Consider the following 24291-nt stretch of genomic DNA (forward strand, 5'->3'; position numbering starts at 1 on the left):
TTCTTATCCGTCCCCAGGATGACACCGGGGTAGGTAGCAAAGTCTTTCCTGATCCCAGCTCTGTTCATCTTGGCTTCTTTTAAAAACACAGCAAGCAAGGGTTACTCCAAGCGGAGTCTCCCTTTTTTCCAAAAATTGGGCCCACACACACCCACCCCTTCAGTGGCAGCAGTTGTGCCCCAGTTGTACACTTCACAGCTAGATTTGCATCAAGCACATTCAAAAATACGCCATTCTTATCCGCCCCCAGGATGACACCGGGGTAGGTAGCAAAGTCTTTCCTGATCCCAGCTCTGTTCATCTTGGCTTCTTTTAAAAACACAGCAAGCAAGGGTTACTCCAAGCGGAGTCTCCCTTTTTTCCAAAAATTGGGCCACACAGACACCCACCCCATCAGTGGCAGCACTTGGGCCCTAGTTGCAAACAGGATGTTTTGATTTGCATCAAGCACATTCAAAAATACGCCATTCTTATCCGTCCCCAGGATGACACCGGGGTACGTAGATAAAGTCTTTGCTGATCCATGACTTGTTCATCTTGGCTTCTTTTAAAAACAATGTAAGCAAGGGTTACTCCAAGCGGAGTCTCCCTTTTTTTCCAAAAATTGGGCCACACAGACACCCACCCCATCAGTGGCAGCACTTGGGCCCTAGTTGCAAACAGGATGTTTTGATTTGCATCAAGCACATTCAAAAATACGCCATTCTTATCCGTCCCCAGGATGACACCGGGGTAGGTAGCAAAGTCTTTCCTGATCCCAGCTCTGTTCATCTTGGCTTCTTTTAAAAACACAGCAAGCAAGGGTTACTCCAAGCGGAGTCTCCCTTTTTTCCAAAAATTGGGCCCACACACACCCACCCCTTCAGTGGCAGCAGTTGTGCCCCAGTTGTACACTTCACAGCTAGATTTGCATCAAGCACATTCAAAAATACGCCATTCTTATCCGTCCCCAGGATGACACCGGGGTAGGTAGCAAAGTCTTTCCTGATCCCAGCTCTGTTCATCTTGGCTTCTTTTAAAAACACAGCAAGCAAGGGTTACTCCAAGCGGAGTCTCCCTTTTTTCCAAAAATTGGGCCACACAGACACCCACCCCATCAGTGGCAGCACTTGGGCCCTAGTTGCAAACAGGATGTTTTGATTTGCATCAAGCACATTCAAAAATACGCCATTCTTATCCGTCCCCAGGATGACACCGGGGTAGGTAGCAAAGTCTTTCCTGATCCCAGCTCTGTTCATCTTGGCTTCTTTTAAAAACACAGCAAGCAAGGGTTACTCCAAGCGGAGTCTCCCTTTTTTCCAAAAATTGGGCCCACACACACCCACCCCTTCAGTGGCAGCAGTTGTGCCCCAGTTGTACACTTCACAGCTAGATTTGCATCAAGCACATTCAAAAATACGCCATTCTTATCCGTCCCCAGGATGACACCGGGGTAGGTAGCAAAGTCTTTCCTGATCCCAGCTCTGTTCATCTTGGCTTCTTTTAAAAACACAGCAAGCAAGGGTTACTCCAAGCGGAGTCTCCCTTTTTTCCAAAAATTGGGCCACACAGACACCCACCCCATCAGTGGCAGCACTTGGGCCCTAGTTGCAAACAGGATGTTTTGATTTGCATCAAGCACATTCAAAAATACGCCATTCTTATCCGTCCCCAGGATGACACCGGGGTAGGTAGCAAAGTCTTTCCTGATCCCAGCTCTGTTCATCTTGGCTTCTTTTAAAAACACAGCAAGCAAGGGTTACTCCAAGCGGAGTCTCCCTTTTTTCCAAAAATTGGGCCCACACACACCCACCCCTTCAGTGGCAGCAGTTGTGCCCCAGTTGTACACTTCACAGCTAGATTTGCATCAAGCACATTCAAAAATACGCCATTCTTATCCGTCCCTAGGATGACACCGGGGTAGGTAGCAAAGTCTTTCCTGATCCCAGCTCTGTTCATCTTGGCTTCTTTTAAAAACACAGCAAGCAAGGGTTACTCCAAGCGGAGTCTCCCTTTTTTCCAAAAATTGGGCCACACAGACACCCACCCCATCAGTGGCAGCACTTGGGCCCTAGTTGCAAACAGGATGTTTTGATTTGCATCAAGCACATTCAAAAATACGCCATTCTTATCCGTCCCCAGGATGACACCGGGGTAGGTAGCAAAGTCTTTCCTGATCCCAGCTCTGTTCATCTTGGCTTCTTTTAAAAACACAGCAAGCAAGGGTTACTCCAAGCGGAGTCTCCCTTTTTTCCAAAAATTGGGCCCACACACACCCACCCCTTCAGTGGCAGCAGTTGTGCCCCAGTTGTACACTTCACAGCTAGATTTGCATCAAGCACATTCAAAAATACGCCATTCTTATCCGTCCCCAGGATGACACCGGGGTAGGTAGCAAAGTCTTTCCTGATCCCAGCTCTGTTCATCTTGGCTTCTTTTAAAAACACAGCAAGCAAGGGTTACTCCAAGCGGAGTCTCCCTTTTTTCCAAAAATTGGGCCACACAGACACCCACCCCATCAGTGGCAGCACTTGGGCCCTAGTTGCAAACAGGATGTTTTGATTTGCATCAAGCACATTCAAAAATACGCCATTCTTATCCGTCCCCAGGATGACACCGGGGTACGTAGATAAAGTCTTTGCTGATCCATGACTTGTTCATATTGGCTTCTTTTAAAAACAATATAAGCAAGGGTTACTCCAAGCGGAGTCTCCCTTTTTTTCCAAAAATTGGGCCACACAGACACCCACCCCATCAGTGGCAGCACTTGGGCCCTAGTTGCAAACAGGATGTTTTGATTTGCATCAAGCACATTCAAAAATACGCCATTCTTATCCGTCCCCAGGATGACACCGGGGTAGGTAGCAAAGTCTTTCCTGATCCCAGCTCTGTTCATCTTGGCTTCTTTTAAAAACACAGCAAGCAAGGGTTACTCCAAGCGGAGTCTCCCTTTTTTCCAAAAATTGGGCCCACACACACCCACCCCTTCAGTGGCAGCAGTTGTGCCCCAGTTGTACACTTCACAGCTAGATTTGCATCAAGCACATTCAAAAATACGCCATTCTTATCCGTCCCCAGGATGACACCGGGGTAGGTAGCAAAGTCTTTCCTGATCCCAGCTCTGTTCATCTTGGCTTCTTTTAAAAACACAGCAAGCAAGGGTTACTCCAAGCGGAGTCTCCCTTTTTTCCAAAAATTGGGCCACACAGACACCCACCCCATCAGTGGCAGCACTTGGGCCCTAGTTGCAAACAGGATGTTTTGATTTGCATCAAGCACATTCAAAAATACGCCATTCTTATCCGTCCCCAGGATGACACCGGGGTACGTAGATAAAGTCTTTGCTGATCCATGACTTGTTCATCTTGGCTTCTTTTAAAAACAATGTAAGCAAGGGTTACTCCAAGCGGAGTCTCCCTTTTTTTCCAAAAATTGGGCCACACAGACACCCACCCCATCAGTGGCAGCACTTGGGCCCTAGTTGCAAACAGGATGTTTTGATTTGCATCAAGCACATTCAAAAATACGCCATTCTTATCCGTCCCCAGGATGACACCGGGGTAGGTAGCAAAGTCTTTCCTGATCCCAGCTCTGTTCATCTTGGCTTCTTTTAAAAACACAGCAAGCAAGGGTTACTCCAAGCGGAGTCTCCCTTTTTTCCAAAAATTGGGCCCACACACACCCACCCCTTTAGTGGCAGCAGTTGTGCCCCAGTTGTACACTTCACAGCTAGATTTTCAAGCACATTCAAAAATACGCCATTCTTATCCGTCCCCAGGATGACACCGGGGTAGGTAGCAAAGTCTTTCCTGATCCCAGCTCTGTTCATCTTGGCTTCTTTTAAAAACACAGCAAGCAAGGGTTACTCCAAGCGGAGTCTCCCTTTTTTTCCAAAAATTGGGCCACACAGACACCCACCCCATCAGTGGCAGCACTTGGGCCCTAGTTGCAAACAGGATGTTTTGATTTGCATCAAGCACATTCAAAAATACGCCATTCTTATCCGTCCCCAGGATGACACCGGGGTAGGTAGCAAAGTCTTTCCTGATCCCAGCTCTGTTCATCTTGGCTTCTTTTAAAAACACAGCAAGCAAGGGTTACTCCAAGCGGAGTCTCCCTTTTTTCCAAAAATTGGGCCCACACACACCCACCCCTTCAGTGGCAGCAGTTGTGCCCCAGTTGTACACTTCACAGCTAGATTTGCATCAAGCACATTCAAAAATACGCCATTCTTATCCGTCCCCAGGATGACACCGGGATAGGTAGCAAAGTCTTTCCTGATCCCAGCTCTGTTCATCTTGGCTTCTTTTAAAAACACAGCAAGCAAGGGTTACTCCAAGCGGAGTCTCCCTTTTTTCCAAAAATTGGGCCACACAGACACCCACCCCATCAGTGGCAGCACTTGGGCCCTAGTTGCAAACAGGATGTTTTGATTTGCATCAAGCACATTCAAAAATACGCCATTCTTATCCGTCCCCAGGATGACACCGGGGTAGGTAGCAAAGTCTTTCCTGATCCCAGCTCTGTTCATCTTGGCTTCTTTTAAAAACACAGCAAGCAATGGTTACTCCAAGCGGAGTCTCCCTTTTTTCCAAAAATTGGGCCCACACACACCCACCCCTTCAGTGGCAGCAGTTGTGCCCCAGTTGTACACTTCACAGCTAGATTTGCATCAAGCACATTCAAAAATACGCCATTCTTATCCGTCCCCAGGATGACACCGGGGTAGGTAGCAAAGTCTTTCCTGATCCCAGCTCTGTTCATCTTGGCTTCTTTTAAAAACACAGCAAGCAAGGGTTACTCCAAGCGGAGTCTCCCTTTTTTCCAAAAATTGGGCCACACAGACACCCACCCCATCAGTGGCAGCACTTGGGCCCTAGTTGCAAACAGGATGTTTTGATTTGCATCAAGCACATTCAAAAATACGCCATTCTTATCCGTCCCCAGGATGACACCGGGGTAGGTAGCAAAGTCTTTCCTGATCCCAGCTCTGTTCATCTTGGCTTCTTTTAAAAACACAGCAAGCAAGGGTTACTCCAAGCGGAGTCTCCCTTTTTTCCAAAAATTGGGCCCACACACACCCACCCCTTCAGTGGCAGCAGTTGTGCCCCAGTTGTACACTTCACAGCTAGATTTGCATCAAGCACATTCAAAAATACGCCATTCTTATCCGTCCCCAGGATGACACCGGGGTAGGTAGCAAACTCTTTCCTGATCCCAGCTCTGTTCATCTTGGCTTCTTTTAAAAACACAGCAAGCAAGGGTTACTCCAAGCGGAGTCTCCCTTTTTTCCAAAAATTGGGCCACACAGACACCCACCCCATCAGTGGCAGCACTTGGGCCCTAGTTGCAAACAGGATGTTTTGATCTGCATCAAGCACATTCAAAAATACGCCATTCTTATCCGTCCCCAGGATGACACCGGGGTACGTAGATAAAGTCTTTGCTGATCCATGACTTGTTCATCTTGGCTTCTTTTAAAAACAATGTAAGCAAGGGTTACTCCAAGCGGAGTCTCCCTTTTTTTCCAAAAATTGGGCCACACAGACACCCACCCCATCAGTGGCAGCACTTGGGCCCTAGTTGCAAACAGGATGTTTTGATTTGCATCAAGCACATTCAAAAATACGCCATTCTTATCCGTCCCCAGGATGACACCGGGGTAGGTAGCAAAGTCTTTCCTGATCCCAGCTCTGTTCATCTTGGCTTCTTTTAAAAACACAGCAAGCAAGGGTTACTCCAAGCGGAGTCTCCCTTTTTTCCAAAAATTGGGCCCACACACACCCACCCCTTCAGTGGCAGCAGTTGTGCCCCAGTTGTACACTTCACAGCTAGATTTGCATCAAGCACATTCAAAAATACGCCATTCTTATCCGTCCCCAGGATGACACCGGGGTAGGTAGCAAAGTCTTTCCTGATCCCAGCTCTGTTCATCTTGGCTTCTTTTAAAAACACAGCAAGCAAGGGTTACTCCAAGCGGAGTCTCCCTTTTTTTCCAAAAATTGGGCCACACAGACACCCACCCCATCAGTGGCAGCACTTGGGCCCTAGTTGCAAACAGGATGTTTTGATTTGCATCAAGCACATTCAAAAATACGCCATTCTTATCCGTCCCCAGGATGACACCGGGGTACGTAGATAAAGTCTTTGCTGATCCATGACTTGTTCATCTTGGCTTCTTTTAAAAACAATGTAAGCAAGGGTTACTCCAAGCGGAGTCTCCCTTTTTTTCCAAAAATTGGGCCACACAGACACCCACCCCATCAGTGGCAGCACTTGGGCCCTAGTTGCAAACAGGATGTTTTGATTTGCATCAAGCACATTCAAAAATACGCCATTCTTATCCGTCCCCAGGATGACACCGGGGTAGGTAGCAAAGTCTTTCCTGATCCCAGCTCTGTTCATCTTGGCTTCTTTTAAAAACACAGCAAGCAAGGGTTACTCCAAGCGGAGTCTCCCTTTTTTCCAAAAATTGGGCCCACACACACCCACCCCTTCAGTGGCAGCAGTTGTGCCCCAGTTGTACACTTCACAGCTAGATTTGCATCAAGCACATTCAAAAATATGCCATTCTTATCCGTCCCCAGGATGACACCGGGGTAGGTAGCAAAGTCTTTCCTGATCCCAGCTCTGTTCATCTTGGCTTCTTTTAAAAACACAGCAAGCAAGGGTTACTCCAAGCGGAGTCTCCCTTTTTTCCAAAAATTGGGCCACACAGACACCCACCCCATCAGTGGCAGCACTTGGGCCCTAGTTGCAAACAGGATGTTTTGATTTGCATCAAGCACATTCAAAAATACGCCATTCTTATCCGTCCCCAGGATGACACCGGGGTAGGTAGCAAAGTCTTTCCTGATCCCAGCTCTGTTCATCTTGGCTTCTTTTAAAAACACAGCAAGCAAGGGTTACTCCAAGCGGAGTCTCCCTTTTTTCCAAAAATTGGGCCCACACACACCCACCCCTTCAGTGGCAGCAGTTGTGCCCCAGTTGTACACTTCACAGCTAGATTTGCATCAAGCACATTCAAAAATACGCCATTCTTATCCGTCCCCAGGATGACACCGGGGTAGGTAGCAAAGTCTTTCCTGATCCCAGCTCTGTTCATCTTGGCTTCTTTTAAAAACACAGCAAGCAAGGGTTACTCCAAGCGGAGTCTCCCTTTTTTCCAAAAATTGGGCCACACAGACACCCACCCCATCAGTGGCAGCACTTGGGCCCTAGTTGCAAACAGGATGTTTTGATTTGCATCAAGCACATTCAAAAATACGCCATTCTTATCCGTCCCCAGGATGACACCGGGGTACGTAGATAAAGTCTTTGCTGATCCATGACTTGTTCATCTTGGCTTCTTTTAAAAACAATGTAAGCAAGGGTTACTCCAAGCGGAGTCTCCCTTTTTTTCCAAAAATTGGGCCACACAGACACCCACCCCATCAGTGGCAGCACTTGGGCCCTAGTTGCAAACAGGATGTTTTGATTTGCATCAAGCACATTCAAAAATACGCCATTCTTATCCGTCCCCAGGATGACACCGGGGTAGGTAGCAAAGTCTTTCCTGATCCCAGCTCTGTTCATCTTGGCTTCTTTTAAAAACACAGCAAGCAAGGGTTACTCCAAGCGGAGTCTCCCTTTTTTCCAAAAATTGGGCCCACACACACCCACCCCTTCAGTGGCAGCAGTTGTGCCCCAGTTGTACACTTCACAGCTAGATTTGCATCAAGCACATTCAAAAATACGCCATTCTTATCCGTCCCCAGGATGACACCGGGGTAGGTAGCAAAGTCTTTCCTGATCCCAGCTCTGTTCATCTTGGCTTCTTTTAAAAACACAGCAAGCAAGGGTTACTCCAAGCGGAGTCTCCCTTTTTTCCAAAAATTGGGCCACACAGACACCCACCCCATCAGTGGCAGCACTTGGGCCCTAGTTGCAAACAGGATGTTTTGATTTGCATCAAGCACATTCAAAAATACGCCATTCTTATCTGTCCCCAGGATGACACCGGGGTAGGTAGCAAAGTCTTTCCTGATCCCAGCTCTGTTCATCTTGGCTTCTTTTAAAAACACAGCAAGCAAGGGTTACTCCAAGCGGAGTCTCCCTTTTTTCCAAAAATTGGGCCCACACACACCCACCCCTTCAGTGGCAGCAGTTGTGCCCCAGTTGTACACTTCACAGCTAGATTTGCATCAAGCACATTCAAAAATACGCCATTCTTATCCGTCCCCAGGATGACACCGGGGTAGGTAGCAAAGTCTTTCCTGATCCCAGCTCTGTTCATCTTGGCTTCTTTTAAAAACACAGCAAGCAAGGGTTACTCCAAGCGGAGTCTCCCTTTTTTCCAAAAATTGGGCCACACAGACACCCACCCCATCAGTGGCAGCACTTGGGCCCTAGTTGCAAACAGGATGTTTTGATTTGCATCAAGCACATTCAAAAATACGCCATTCTTATCCGTCCCCAGGATGACACCGGGGTACGTAGATAAAGTCTTTGCTGATCCATGACTTGTTCATCTTGGCTTCTTTTAAAAACAATGTAAGCAAGGGTTACTCCAAGCGGAGTCTCCCTTTTTTTCCAAAAATTGGGCCACACAGACACCCACCCCATCAGTGGCAGCACTTGGGCCCTAGTTGCAAACAGGATGTTTTGATTTGCATCAAGCACATTCAAAAATACGCCATTCTTATCCGTCCCCAGGATGACACCGGGGTAGGTAGCAAAGTCTTTCCTGATCCCAGCTCTGTTCATCTTGGCTTCTTTTAAAAACACAGCAAGCAAGGGTTACTCCAAGCGGAGTCTCCCTTTTTTCCAAAAATTGGGCCCACACACACCCACCCCTTCAGTGGCAGCAGTTGTGCCCCAGTTGTACACTTCACAGCTAGATTTGCATCAAGCACATTCAAAAATACGCCATTCTTATCCGTCCCCAGGATGACACCGGGGTAGGTAGCAAAGTCTTTCCTGATCCCAGCTCTGTTCATCTTGGCTTCTTTTAAAAACACAGCAAGCAAGGGTTACTCCAAGCGGAGTCTCCCTTTTTTCCAAAAATTGGGCCACACAGACACCCACCCCATCAGTGGCAGCACTTGGGCCCTAGTTGCAAACAGGATGTTTTGATTTGCATCAAGCACATTCAAAAATACGCCATTCTTATCCGTCCCCAGGATGACACCGGGGTACGTAGATAAAGTCTTTGCTGATCCATGACTTGTTCATCTTGGCTTCTTTTAAAAACAATGTAAGCAAGGGTTACTCCAAGCGGAGTCTCCCTTTTTTTCCAAAAATTGGGCCACACAGACACCCACCCCATCAGTGGCAGCACTTGGGCCCTAGTTGCAAACAGGATGTTTTGATTTGCATCAAGCACATTCAAAAATACGCCATTCTTATCCGTCCCCAGGATGACACCGGGGTAGGTAGCAAAGTCTTTCCTGATCCCAGCTCTGTTCATCTTGGCTTCTTTTAAAAACACAGCAAGCAAGGGTTACTCCAAGCGGAGTCTCCCTTTTTTCCAAAAATTGGGCCCACACACACCCACCCCTTCAGTGGCAGCAGTTGTGCCCCAGTTGTACACTTCACAGCTAGATTTGCATCAAGCACATTCAAAAATACGCCATTCTTATCCGTCCCCAGGATGACACCGGGGTAGGTAGCAAAGTCTTTCCTGATCCCAGCTCTGTTCATCTTGGCTTCTTTTAAAAACACAGCAAGCAAGGGTTACTCCAAGCGGAGTCTCCCTTTTTTCCAAAAATTGGGCCACACAGACACCCACCCCATCAGTGGCAGCACTTGGGCCCTAGTTGCAAACAGGATGTTTTGATTTGCATCAAGCACATTCAAAAATGCGCCATTCTTATCCGTCCCCAGGATGACACCGGGGTACGTAGATAAAGTCTTTGCTGATCCATGACTTGTTCATCTTGGCTTCTTTTAAAAACAATGTAAGCAAGGGTTACTCCAAGCGGAGTCTCCCTTTTTTTCCAAAAATTGGGCCACACAGACACCCACCCCATCAGTGGCAGCACTTGGGCCCTAGTTGCAAACAGGATGTTTTGATTTGCATCAAGCACATTCAAAAATACGCCATTCTTATCCGTCCCCAGGATGACACCGGGGTAGGTAGCAAAGTCTTTCCTGATCCCAGCTCTGTTCATCTTGGCTTCTTTTAAAAACACAGCAAGCAAGGGTTACTCCAAGCGGAGTCTCCCTTTTTTCCAAAAATTGGGCCCACACACACCCACCCCTTCAGTGGCAGCAGTTGTGCCCCAGTTGTACACTTCACAGCTAGATTTGCATCAAGCACATTCAAAAATACGCCATTCTTATCCGTCCCCAGGATGACACCGGGGTAGGTAGCAAAGTCTTTCCTGATCCCAGCTCTGTTCATCTTGGCTTCTTTTAAAAACACAGCAAGCAAGGGTTACTCCAAGCGGAGTCTCCCTTTTTTCCAAAAATTGGGCCACACAGACACCCACCCCATCAGTGGCAGCACTTGGGCCCTAGTTGCAAACAGGATGTTTTGATTTGCATCAAGCACATTCAAAAATACGCCATTCTTATCCGTCCCCAGGATGACACCGGGGTAGGTAGCAAAGTCTTTCCTGATCCCAGCTCTGTTCATCTTGGCTTCTTTTAAAAACACAGCAAGCAAGGGTTACTCCAAGCGGAGTCTCCCTTTTTTCCAAAAATTGGGCCCACACACACCCACCCCTTCAGTGGCAGCAGTTGTGCCCCAGTTGTACACTTCACAGCTAGATTTGCATCAAGCACATTCAAAAATACGCCATTCTTATCCGTCCCCAGGATGACACCGGGGTAGGTAGCAAAGTCTTTCCTGATCCCAGCTCTGTTCATCTTGGCTTCTTTTAAAAACACAGCAAGCAAGGGTTACTCCAAGCGGAGTCTCCCTTTTTTCCAAAAATTGGGCCACACAGACACCCACCCCATCAGTGGCAGCACTTGGGCCCTAGTTGCAAACAGGATGTTTTGATTTGCATCAAGCACATTCAAAAATATGCCATTCTTATCCGTCCCCAGGATGACACCGGGGTAGGTAGCAAAGTCTTTCCTGATCCCAGCTCTGTTCATCTTGGCTTCTTTTAAAAACACAGCAAGCAAGGGTTACTCCAAGCGGAGTCTCCCTTTTTTCCAAAAATTGGGCCCACACACACCCACCCCTTCAGTGGCAGCAGTTGTGCCCCAGTTGTACACTTCACAGCTAGATTTGCATCAAGCACATTCAAAAATACGCCATTCTTATCCGTCCCCAGGATGACACCGGGGTAGGTAGCAAAGTCTTTCCTGATCCCAGCTCTGTTCATCTTGGCTTCTTTTAAAAACACAGCAAGCAAGGGTTACTCCAAGCGGAGTCTCCCTTTTTTCCAAAAATTGGGCCACACAGACACCCACCCCATCAGTGGCAGCACTTGGGCCCTAGTTGCAAACAGGATGTTTTGATTTGCATCAAGCACATTCAAAAATACGCCATTCTTATCCGTCCCCAGGATGACACCGGGGTACGTAGATAAAGTCTTTGCTGATCCATGACTTGTTCATCTTGGCTTCTTTTAAAAACAATGTAAGCAAGGGTTACTCCAAGCGGAGTCTCCCTTTTTTTCCAAAAATTGGGCCACACAGACACCCACCCCATCAGTGGCAGCACTTGGGCCCTAGTTGCAAACAGGATGTTTTGATTTGCATCAAGCACATTCAAAAATACGCCATTCTTATCCGTCCCCAGGATGACACCGGGGTAGGTAGCAAAGTCTTTCCTGATCCCAGCTCTGTTCATCTTGGCTTCTTTTAAAAACACAGCAAGCAAGGGTTACTCCAAGCGGAGTCTCCCTTTTTTCCAAAAATTGGGCCCACACACACCCACCCCTTCAGTGGCAGCAGTTGTGCCCCAGTTGTACACTTCACAGCTAGATTTGCATCAAGCACATTCAAAAATACGCCATTCTTATCCGTCCCCAGGATGACACCGGGGTAGGTAGCAAAGTCTTTCCTGATCCCAGCTCTGTTCATCTTGGCTTCTTTTAAAAACACAGCAAGCAAGGGTTACTCCAAGCGGAGTCTCCCTTTTTTCCAAAAATTGGGCCACACAGACACCCACCCCATCAGTGGCAGCACTTGGGCCCTAGTTGCAAACAGGATGTTTTGATTTGCATCAAGCACATTCAAAAATACGCCATTCTTATCCGTCCCCAGGATGACACCGGGGTACGTAGATAAAGTCTTTGCTGATCCATGACTTGTTCATCTTGGCTTCTTTTAAAAACAATGTAAGCAAGGGTTACTCCAAGCGGAGTCTCCCTTTTTTTCCAAAAATTGGGCCACACAGACACCCACCCCATCAGTGGCAGCACTTGGGCCCTAGTTGCAAACAGGATGTTTTGATTTGCATCAAGCACATTCAAAAATACGCCATTCTTATCCGTCCCCAGGATGACACCGGGGTAGGTAGCAAAGTCTTTCCTGATCCCAGCTCTGTTCATCTTGGCTTCTTTTAAAAACACAGCAAGCAAGGGTTACTCCAAGCGGAGTCTCCCTTTTTTCCAAAAATTGGGCCCACACACACCCACCCCTTCAGAGGCAGCAGTTGTGCCCCAGTTGTACACTTCACAGCTAGATTTGCATCAAGCACATTCAAAAATACGCCATTCTTATCCGTCCCCAGGATGACACCGGGGTAGGTAGCAAAGTCTTTCCTGATCCCAGCTCTGTTCATCTTGGCTTCTTTTAAAAACACAGCAAGCAAGGGTTACTCCAAGCGGAGTCTCCCTTTTTTTCCAAAAATTGGGCCACACAGACACCCACCCCATCAGTGGCAGCACTTGGGCCCTAGTTGCAAACAGGATGTTTTGATTTGCATCAAGCACATTCAAAAATACGCCATTCTTATCCGTCCCCAGGATGACACCGGGGTAGGTAGCAAAGTCTTTCCTGATCCCAGCTCTGTTCATCTTGGCTTCTTTTAAAAACACAGCAAGCAAGGGTTACTCCAAGCGGAGTCTCCCTTTTTTCCAAAAATTGGGCCCACACACACCCACCCCTTCAGTGGCAGCAGTTGTGCCCCAGTTGTACACTTCACAGCTAGATTTGCATCAAGCACATTCAAAAATACGCCATTCTTATCCGTCCCCAGGATGACACCGGGGTAGGTAGCAAAGTCTTTCCTGATCCCAGCTCTGTTCATCTTGGCTTCTTTTAAAAACACAGCAAGCAAGGGTTACTCCAAGCGGAGTCTCCCTTTTTTCCAAAAATTGGGCCACACAGACACCCACCCCATCAGTGGCAGCACTTGGGCCCTAGTTGCAAACAGGATGTTTTGATTTGCATCAAGCACATTCCAAATCCACAAGCATTTACTCTCCCCAGGATGACACAGGGGTAGTAAATTCCTTCTGGATCCATGACTTGTTCATTTTGATGAACGTCAGTCTGTCCACATTGTCACTGGACAGACGCGTGCGCTTATCTGTCAGCACACACCCAGCAGCACTGAATACACGTTCAGAGACAACGCTGGCAGCTGGACACGACAAAATCTCCAAGGCGTAACTGGAGAGCTCTGGCCATTTTTCTATGTTTGAAGCCCAAAAGGAGCAAGGCTCCAGTTGCACAGTCATGGCATCGATGTTCATTTGGAGATACTCCTGTATCATCCTCTTCAGCCGTTGAGTATGTGTCAGACTTGTTGTCTCTGGTGGCCTTGCAAAAGAGGGTCTAAAAAAATTATGAAAAGATTCCATAAAATTGCTGTTACCGGCACCAGATACGGTCCTACTGGTACGGGTAGACTGGTGAAGATGACGAGACCGTCCCATGTTTGTCAAGTTACAACTGGGAGATTCCCTCCCTGCACCTGCACGGTTGTTTGGTGGAAAAGCCGAGCTAAGATCGAGTAACAGCTTCTGCTGATACTCCTGCATACGTGCGTCCCTTTCTATGGCTGGAATTATGTCACAAAATTTGGACTTGTACCGGGGATCTAATAGTGTGGCAATCCAGTAGTCATCATCACTTCTAATTTTGACAATACGACTGTCATGTTGGAGGTAGTGCAACAAGAAGGCACTCATGTGTCTTGCGCAGCCATGCGGACCAAGTCCACGCTGTGTTTGTGGCATAGAGGTGCTAACCGTTCTTTCTTCCTCTGACATCTCCCCCCAACCTCTTTCAACTGAAATTTGACCAAGGTCTCCCTCATCCGCTGAGTCTTCCATGTCCATGGACAGTTCGTCCTCCATTTCTTCATGTTCTCCTGCACCTTGCTCAACATTTCGCCTGCTACTATGCGCCCTTGTCGATCCCTGTTCCCCATGGTCCCATGCCTGCTGCGTTGGTGATGATGAACGTCTGGATCTTGGTGATGTTGTTGTCCCTTGCACATATGAATCCTCCTGTAGTTCCTCCCCTTCATGTTGTCCCACCCCCTGACTCCGAATAGTGTTTAGCGTGTGCTCCAGCATGTAAATGACTGGAATCGTCATGCTGATAATGGCATTGTCAGAGCTAAACATATTCGTCGCCATGTCGAAACTGTGCAGAAGGGTGCATAGGTCCTTGATCTGAGACCACTCCATCAGGGTGATCTGCCCCACCTCTGCATCTCGTTGGCCCAGGCTATACGTCATGACGTATTGCACCAGGGCTCTGCGGTGCTGCCACAGTCGCTGTAACATGTGTAGAGTTGAATTCCAGCGTGTCGCCACATCGCATTTCAGGCGATGAACCGGCAGGCCGAAAGACTTCTGGAGCGATGCAAGTCGCTCAGCTGCGGCGCTTGAACGCCGGAAGTGAGCAGACAGTTTTCGTGCCCTGTTCAGAAGGCCATCTAGGCCGGGATAGTGTGTTAAAAATTGCTGCACGACAAGGTTCAACACGTGAGCCATACAAGGTACGTGTGTCACCTTGCCCAGGCGAAGGGCCGCACCCAGGTTTGCAGCATTGTCGCACACGGCCTTACCAGGCTGCAGGTTGAGTGGAGACAACCATTTATTAAACTCGGACCGCAGAGCTGACCACAACTCCTCAGCTGTGTGACTCTTATTACCAAGACATGTCAAGCTAAAGACCGCCTGATGCCGTTGCGCTCGGCTGCCAGCATAGTAATGAGGCGTGCGTGATTCCTTCTGCGCAGTGAGAACGCTGGTGGCCTGACCAGGCAGGCTTGGGGCGGAGGTGGAGGACCCAGATGAGGTGGAGGATGCAGAAGCTGTGGCGGAACTTGGACAGACAGAGGATTGACACACAAGTCGTGGGGACGGCAAGACTTGTGCAGCAGACCCTTCACCATCTATCACCATAGTTACCCAGTGCCCAGTCAGCGACATGTAACGTCCCTGTCCATGCTTACTGGTCCAAGTATCGGTGGTGAAATGCACCCGTTCACACACAGAGTTTCTCAAGGAAGCGGTGATGTTGTGTGCGACATGCTGGTGTAGCACGGGCACACCTTTCTTAGAGAAGTAGTGGCGACTAGGCATCTGGTACTGGGGCACAGCGACAGACATAAGGTCTCTAAAATCCTGTGTGTCCACTAGGCGGAAAGGCAGCATTTCGGTAGCCAACAGCTTACAGAGGGATAGAGTCAACCTCTTAGCTTTGTCATGGGTCGGAGGAAGTGGCCTTTTATTTGACCACATCTGAGGGACAGAGATCTGGCTGCTGTGTGTAGACGGTGTTGAGTAGGGTGTCCCTGGAAAAATGCAGGTTTGTGAGGAAAGTGCAGGCGGAGACATGATGTTGCCTTCATCCAACGTTGGTGCTATCGATGTCTGAGAGAGCTGTACACACTCACTTGTTTCCCCTTCCAAACCAACTGACGACCTTACAAGCAAACTGCCTGTTGCGGTTACAGTGGTGGAAGTTTTGCGTGGAAAAACAGGTGTGACAGCTGTCCCCACAGTCCTAGAAGATGAAGAGCGCGCGGATGCACTGGAAGGGGCGGGCGGTGGATGGTTCGCTCCGCTAGCCGACATTGCAGCACGGTGAGCTTCCCACCGGGACTTATGATATTTATTCATGTGACGATTCATGGAAGAAGTTGTCAAACTGCTGAGGTTTTGACCTCTACTAACAGAATCATGACAAATGTTACATATCACATGAGTTGGGCGATCTTTTTCGATGTGAAAAAAGGCCCAGGCTAGGCAAGGCTTAGAGGCCATGCGACCTGTTGATCCACCCCGAATAATGCTCATATGCAGAGTGGTGGCTGAGGATGCAGTTGTAGACGTGCTACCAGTGCTCCGACTCTGTCCAGGAAGGCGCAAGGTAACTTCGTCGTCGGTTGCATCCTCCTCCACCGCCTCTGTTGACCTCCTCGAGTGCCTGACTGGGGGTTGACAGTAGGTGGGATCTAGAACGTCATCATCAATTGTTGTGTTTGCACTCCCCTCCCCCTCAGACCGAGCCTCTTCTTGCCCTGACCGAATATTTAAGTTGTCATCCCAATCGGGTATCTGCGTCTCATCTTCATCAGTATGTTCCTCATTGTCTATAACCACAGGTGTTACAGTTTGTGACAAAGGGTCAACATTATGCTCAGAAACTTGGTCCTCACGGCCTGAATCTGAGTCACAAAGGTTCTGGGCATCACTGCAGACCATTTCCTGTTCTGTACTCACTGTAGCTTGGGAGCAGACCTCTGATTCCCAGGCTATAGTGTGACTGAACAGCTCTGCAGACTCAGCCATCTCAGTTCCACCATACTGTGCAGGGCTGATGGAGACTTCAGAGCTGGGAGAAATCAAGTGTGATTGGGATGACAACTCAGAGGAATGGTGTTTTTTGGATGCGGTACTTGAAGTGGCTGAGAGGGCACTTGTTGGACCACTTGAGATCCATTCAAGCATTTTCCTTTTTTGCCCATCATCTACCTTTGTTCCTCTTGTTCGTGTCCGTAAAAAAGGGAGCACATCGGATTGTCCACAATAAGTAGTAGACATCTTACTTTTGCTAGTAGATGGTCTATCTTCAGCAGATGATAATGGAGCTTTGCCACCTTCCCCACTGACAAAACATTTTTTGCCTTTTCCACCACGCCTCTTCCCCTTTCCACCAGCATCTGTCATTTTGCCACTCATGTTGATTGCGACAAGATTGTGGACTGAAAATGTGGTAGTAAAAATTGAGAGGTGGTGAAGATTGCAGTGGTGGTCTAGCTTTATTAACAGCAGAATAATAAAGAATAAATATCCCTGACAATGTAACTTAGTTATAATTCGTTGGAGTGTGCAACGCAGGCAGACGTGCTGCAAATGTCTTGGCACTAGTGGGACTATAGCAAAGTCCAATAGCCACGTATAGGATGCCACTAGGTACACTGAGTGTTTGCTAGTATAATGGCTTCGTTATAATTAGTTGGAGTGTGCAACGCAGGCAGATGTGCTCTGCAAATGTCTTGGCACTAGTGGGACTATAGCAAAGTCCAATAGCCACGTATAGGATGCCACTAGGTACACTGAGTGTTTGCTAGTATAATGGCTTCGTTATAATTAGTTGGAGTGTGCAACGCAGGCAGATGCGCTCTGCAAATGTCTTGGCACTAGTGGGACTATAGCAAAGTCCAATAGCCACGTATAGGATGCCACTAGGTACACTGTGTGTTTGCTAGTATAATGGCTGAGTTTAAAAAACTTGGAGTGTGCAATGCAGGCAGATGTGCTCTGCTAATGTCTTTGCACTAGTGGGACTATAGCAAAGTCCAATAGCCACGTATAGGATGCCACTAGGTACACTGAGTGTTTGCTAGTATAATGGCTTCGTTATAATTAGTTGGAGTGTGCAACGCAGGCAGATGTGCTCTGCAAATGTCTTGGCACTAGTGGGACTATAGCAAAGTCCAATAGCCACGTATAGGATGCCACTAGGTACACTGAGTGTTTGCTAGTATAATGGCTTCGTTATAATTAGTTGGAGTGTGCAACGCAGGCAGATGCGCTCTGCAAATGTCTTGGCACTAGTGGGACTATAGCAAAGTCCATTAGCCACGTATAGGATGCCACTAGGTACACTGAGTGTGTGCTAGTATAATGGCTTCGTTATAATTAGTTGGAGTGTGCAACGCAGGCAGATGCGCTCTGCAAATGTCTTGGCACTAGTGGGACTATAGCAAAGTCCAATAGCCACGTATAGGATGCCACTAGGTACACTGAGTGTTTGCTAGTATAATGGCTTCGTTATAATTAGTTGGAGTGTGCAACGCAGGCAGATGCGCTCTGCAAATGTCTTGGCACTAGTGGGACTATAGCAAAGTCCAATAGCCACGTATAGGATGCCACTAGGTACACTGAGTGTTTGCTAGTATAATGGCTTCGTTATAATTAGTTGGAGTGTGCAACGCAGGCAGATGCGCTCTGCAAATGTCTTGGCACTAGTGGGACTATAGCAAAGTCCAATAGCCACGTATAGGATGCCACTAGGTACACTGTGTGTTTGCTAGTATAATGGCTGAGTTTAAAAAACTTGGAGTGTGCAATGCAGGCAGATGTGCTCTGCTAATGTCTTTGCACTAGTGGGACTATAGCAAAGTCCAATAGCCACGTATAGGATGCCACTAGGTACACTGAGTGTTTGCTAGTAAAATTGCTTAGTTTAAAAAACTTGGAGTGTGCAATGCAGGCAGATGTGCTCTGCAAATGTCTTGGCACTAGTGGGACTATAGCAAAGTCCAATAGCCACGTATAGGATGCCACTAGGTACACTGAGTGTGTGCTAGTATAATGGCTTCGTTATAATTAGTTGGAGTGTGCAACGCAGGCAGATGCGCTCTGCAAATGTCTTGGCACTAGTGGGACTATAGCAAAGTCCAATAGCCACGTATAGGATGCCACTAGGTACACTGAGTGTGTGCTAGTATAACGGCTTCGTTATAATTAGTTGGAGTGTGCAACGCAGGCAGATGCGCTCTGCAAATGTCTTGGCACTAGTGGGACTATAGCAAAGTCCAATAGCCACGTATAGGATGCCACTAGGTACACTGTGTGTTTGCTAGTATAATGGCTGAGTTTAAAAAACTTGGAGTGTGCAATGCAGGCAGATGTGCTCTGCTAATGTCTTTGCACTAGTGGGACTATAGCAAAGTCCAATAGCCACGTATAGGATGCCACTAGGTACACTGAGTGTTTGCTAGTTAAATTGCTTAGTTTAAAAAACTTGGAGTGTGCAATGCAGGCAGATGTGCTCTGCAAATGTCTTGGCACTAGTGGGACTATAGCAAAGTCCAATAGCCACGTATAGGATGCCACTAGGTACACTGAGTGTTTGCTAGTATAATGGCTTCGTTATAATTTGTTGGAGTGTGCAACGCAGGCAGATGCGCTCTGCAAATGTCTTGGCCCTAGTGGGACTATAGCAAAGTCCAATAGCCACGTATAGGATGCCACTAGGTACAGAGTGTTTGCTAGTATAATGGCTGAGTTTAAAAAACTTGGAGTGTGCAATGCAGGCAGATGTGCTCTGCTAATGTCTTTGCACTAGTGGGACTATAGCAAAGTCCAATAGCCACGTATAGGATGCCACTAGGTACACTGAGTGTTTGCTAGTAAAATTGCTTAGTTTAAAAAACTTGGAGTGTGCAATGCAGGCAGATGTGCTCTGCAAATGTCTTTGCACTAGTGGGACTATAGCAAAGTCCAATAGCCACAGATAGGATGCCACTAGGTACACTGAGTGTTTGCTAGTATAATGGCTTAGTTAGAATGAGTTGGAGTGTGCAGAGGACAAGAGGGTACAGTGGCAGGATTGTGGTGCTCTGGGTAGAGGAATGGAAGCCTGCCTTTCTATTCCCTCCTAATGGTGAAATGCAGGGAGGAAATCCCTGACCTGGGCTACACAGACGCTGTTGCTGTTTGCAGGACCTGTCACCTATGGCTCTCTGACCCTGCCGGTACGAGCCCTTAAAAGGACTGCTAGAATGTGCTCTCCCTAAGCTGTCTAACGCTGTGTATGCAGCGCATACAGCTGTATCGGCGATAGGACAAAGGACGGAACTGCGACAGTGATGTCTGACACCAAAGACGCAGAAGGCAGATAATGGCGATCGTGAAGAAAATGTCCGGTTTTATAATGCAGGGACATGTGACATGCAGATCCTATCACACATGCCGTTGCTTCTCTGCCTCAAAGTCCACTTAGGTGTGTGTGTGTCTGTGATTGGCTGACATGCTGGCCAGCCCCACAAGACGCGCGCGCTTAGGGAAGGAAGACAAGAAAAAAAAAAAAAAATGGCGATCGCCATTATAGAAACAGCAGTGATCTGAAGGCGCTGTTCACGCACACTATACACTGAAATGTGATAATAGTTTGATTCACAGAGTGACTTACACTATTACAGCAGAAACCAAGCTATGATTTAGCTGTTTTTTGGCTGCTAGAACCGTTCTCGAACGTTTCTAGAACTATCGAGCTTTTGCAAAAAGCTCGAGTTCTAGTTCGATCTAGAACATGCCCCAAAATCACTCGAGCCTAGAACTGGAGAACCACGAACCACGAACCGCGCTCAACTCTACTCTGAAGACGACATGAAGAAATTTCTAGGTAAAAATAAGATCCAAAATTTAAGTCCATGGAGAACAAGCTGAAATGTTTCAAAGCCTTTCGTTGTCCGATTAATTTGAAGTTACATATTTTAAATTTCCATTTGGATTATTTTTCTGAAAACCCTGGTGCTGTTAGTGTCGCGGGCGGGGAGGACGCCACTGCGCTGCACTCACTAACGCTCGTGTCCGGCACTGCTGCGATGGCTGCTCGGTGGCTCGAGCGGTGGGCCGGATCCGGGGACTCGAGCGGCGCTCCTCGCCCGTGAGTGAAAGGGGTGGTTGGTTTGGGGAATTTAGTCCGTGATGCCACCCACAGGTCGTGGTCAAGATAGGCACCACCGCTGCTGATGACGGGAATCCCGGGAGCGATGGTAAGGAGCAGCTGGGATGTTGTTTTCCCCCTCCGTGGGTAGGGGTTGGTGGTCCCGGGGCCCGATGATGTGACAAGGAGGCTGGGTGGGTGAGGTGCAGGGTTGCAGGGAAAGCGCGGCGCGGTGCCGGATGGCATGGGTGTACTCACTCAGCAAGAAAGGTTCAAAGTCCTCGGTAAACCAAATGGCTGGATGGACAGGTCCCGCAGCCAGCGGCAGAGTCTCTCCCCAAACAGGTGATGGCGGCTGTCTTTCCCTGCACCTTGATGTTCTCCTTCTGACTACTATGGATTCCCAACGGTAGTCCGCTCCCCGGTGTATGGGTACCGGAGGAGCCCGTTTGCCCGCAGGCGCTGGCCCTTGGGTCTCTAGCCTTAGGTGGTAGCTGTATACCCTCACGGTGTGGGTGGTTGCCTTCAATCGGGACTTTTGCTGCTATGAAACTCCTGGGGTTCCAGTCACATTCGGGTCTGACTATTGACGGCGGCTCCAAGCCTGGTCGGGGTCCGATGGACCTGCCTGGGTGTGCTGGCTTCACTTCGCTCCCCGGTCGGTACCGGCGGGCCGTCGCCCGACCCCAGTCCTACGGTTCTGCGTTGCTTCACCACTCCTGCAGACGGCCACCACCGTCTGACAACCCAAGTGCTCACTCCTCTCACTTCAAATTCCAAACTCTGTCACTTTTCCCGCCTCCAGGCCTGTGAACTCCTCGGTGGGTGGGGCCAACCGCTTGGCTCCACCCCACCTGGTGTAGACATCAGACACTGGAGGGAGGCAACAAGGGTTTTTGTTTGGCTGGTGTCCCTGTCTAATGGGGGTGGGGGTGTTTGTGTGTTATCTGTGACGACCTGGCTAGGCCAGGGCGCCACATTCCCCCTTGGTGAAATGCAGACCGTCCGCGGGCTGCCCATCCATCATCGGTTTTATTTTTCTTTTCAAAAACTGTAAAAATATAAATAACGGGTAAACATTTTCAAACATAAGTATTTTTGTTAGGACACTGGAACGTTGCACATATAAACAAAAACATTTTTAATAATGACGGACAGACGGATGTCTTCCGCTCTCCCACCCAAGCAACCTAGCCCTGATGCTGCCCCTAAGAAGGGGGCAGCACCCCTTGACCCCAGTCCAGGTTCAGGCTACCCGAGCGGGAACGTGTACGGTTACTCGCACCCAGCTGTCATTCCAGGGGACCCCATGTCCTTGAGGGACCCTTGACCCCTGGAGGATGGCCACCGGTCTTGGTGGTGGCCGGGCCCCAGCCTGCTCTTCTGCGGGCCCTTCCTCCAATCTGCCTCTCCGGAGGCGGCTCCGAACGAAAATCACCCCTCAACTTATTTACAAGCCCACAAGTTCGTGGGTGGCCTGCCAGTTCTCAGCCATGTCCATGAGTAGTCTCCCATGCAGGGGGGGTAAAAGCACACAGGGTCCCTCCGGGGGCAACTTGCCGGCAATGGCCGGAATAATCACATGGACAATCAGATGAAGGTTCATGGTTCATTAAAGTCATTCAATCAAACTGCTGAGGGTCCCATCGGGGGACAACTGCTTGCAACGGCAGACCACTGCCATTACTGCTCACTTCCGTACTCCTCACCCGGCTCCAGGTGCAGAAGCACGTGTTCCAGCCCCTCCAGTGCACGGCAGGCGCGACGAGGAAGAGCTGCCCGGTATCCATTATTTCCACTCTGAGGGATGTAAGTGGCCTCCATGTCATACAGGCCGAAGACTCCCTCCACCTCCGAGACAGGCTCCGTGTCAGCCCCCGAGCCGCTGTCATCCGACTTCAGGGAACCACTGGTGGGACTTGGCAGGCCGGTAACGGTTTCCAGCTGAGCCCAGACTCATGGCTCCTCAGTGGCAAGTGACCCGTCATTGGCTGGGGTGTGGAGGTCTGCTATCTGTTCTTCTACGTTACCCGCTCCAGCATTTGATGGGCTGGCTTCCTCTTGGGCCTCCAGGCCCTGGCGGGGCAACACGGACTCTGCCATCTCCATCGGGGATGGTGATCTGGGTGGGGTTGTATAGGCGGTCAGCACAGGCAATGGGTTGGGCCCTGCTGGGGCCAGGGGTAGACCGGATCCTTCAGCTGCAGCGACTGGTCCTCTAGGGACACAAGGGTGTGGGTCTCTCACCAGCTCCTTCAGCATGGTCTCTATTTCATGCGCCCGCACGACCGCGGCCAGCTCCTCCATCGCAGCAGTCTAGCGATCGAGCAGGTCCCGTACTTGGACCCGGTTACGGCAGCACAACAGCATCACTTGGGTGTTCAGCCAAGCCGCCGTCCCGGGGGCAGTCTCTGGAGATTCAGGCCTCTCTGATGGTGCGGGCATGTTGCAAGCTGCTTCCAGGAACCAGTTATGTTTGCAGAGTCCTGGTGTCTCTGCTTTTAGAGCCTCAGCTACATCAGGCAGACGCACTCTTGCGCCCCCTTGGTACTCTTCAGCACTTCCGTTTGTTGGGGGCGGCGCTTCGCTTTCGCGCCTTTCCTGCTCGGAGAAGATGCTCGAGCAGGAGATTTTCACGCCAAGATGGCGGCGCTTCAAAATTTTCGGCCGGACGCCACTGGCGGAGATCACAAGGTGCACTTCTACTGGTAAGAAGAGAGGTTCAATCTTGTTTACAGCGCCTAGTTGTCACGGGCGGGGAGGACGCCACTGCGCTGCGCTCGCTAACGCTCATGTCCGGCACTGCTGCGATGGCTGCTCGGTGGCTCGAGCGGTGGGCCGGTTCCGGGGACTCGAGCGGCGCTCCTCACCCGGGAGTGAAAGGGGTGGTTGGTTTGGGGAATTTAGTCCATGACGCCACCCACGGGTCGTGGTGAAGATAGGCACCACCACTGCTGATGACGGGGATCCCGGGACCAATGGTAAGGAGCAGCTAGGATGTTGTTTCCCCCCTCCGTGGGTAGGGGTTGGTGGTCCCGGGGCCCGATGATGTGACGGGGAGGCCGGGTTGGTGAGGTGCAGGGTTGCAGGGACAGCGCGGCACGGTGCCGGATGGCACATGTGTACTCACTCAGCAAGAAAGGTACAAAGTCCTTGGTAAACCAAACGGCTGGATGGACGGGTCCCGCAGCCGGCTGCAGTGTCTCTCCCCGGACAGGTGATGGCGGCTGTCTTTCCCTACACCTTGATGTTCTCATTCTGACTACTATGGATTCTCAACGGTAGTCTGCTCCCCGGTGTATGGGTACCGAAGGAGCCCGTTTGCCCGCAGGCGCTGGCACTTGGGTCTCTAGCCTTAGGTGGTAGCTGTATACCCTCACGGTGTGGGCGGTTGCCTTCAATTGGGACTTTTGATGTTATGAAACCCCTGGGGTTCCAGTCACATTCAGATCTGACTATTGACGGCGGCTCCAAGCTTGGTCGGGGTCCGATGGCCCTGCCTGGGTG

Source organism: Anomaloglossus baeobatrachus, chromosome 4, assembly GCF_048569485.1.
Source record: "Anomaloglossus baeobatrachus isolate aAnoBae1 chromosome 4, aAnoBae1.hap1, whole genome shotgun sequence".
NCBI lineage: Eukaryota > Metazoa > Chordata > Amphibia > Anura > Aromobatidae > Anomaloglossus > Anomaloglossus baeobatrachus.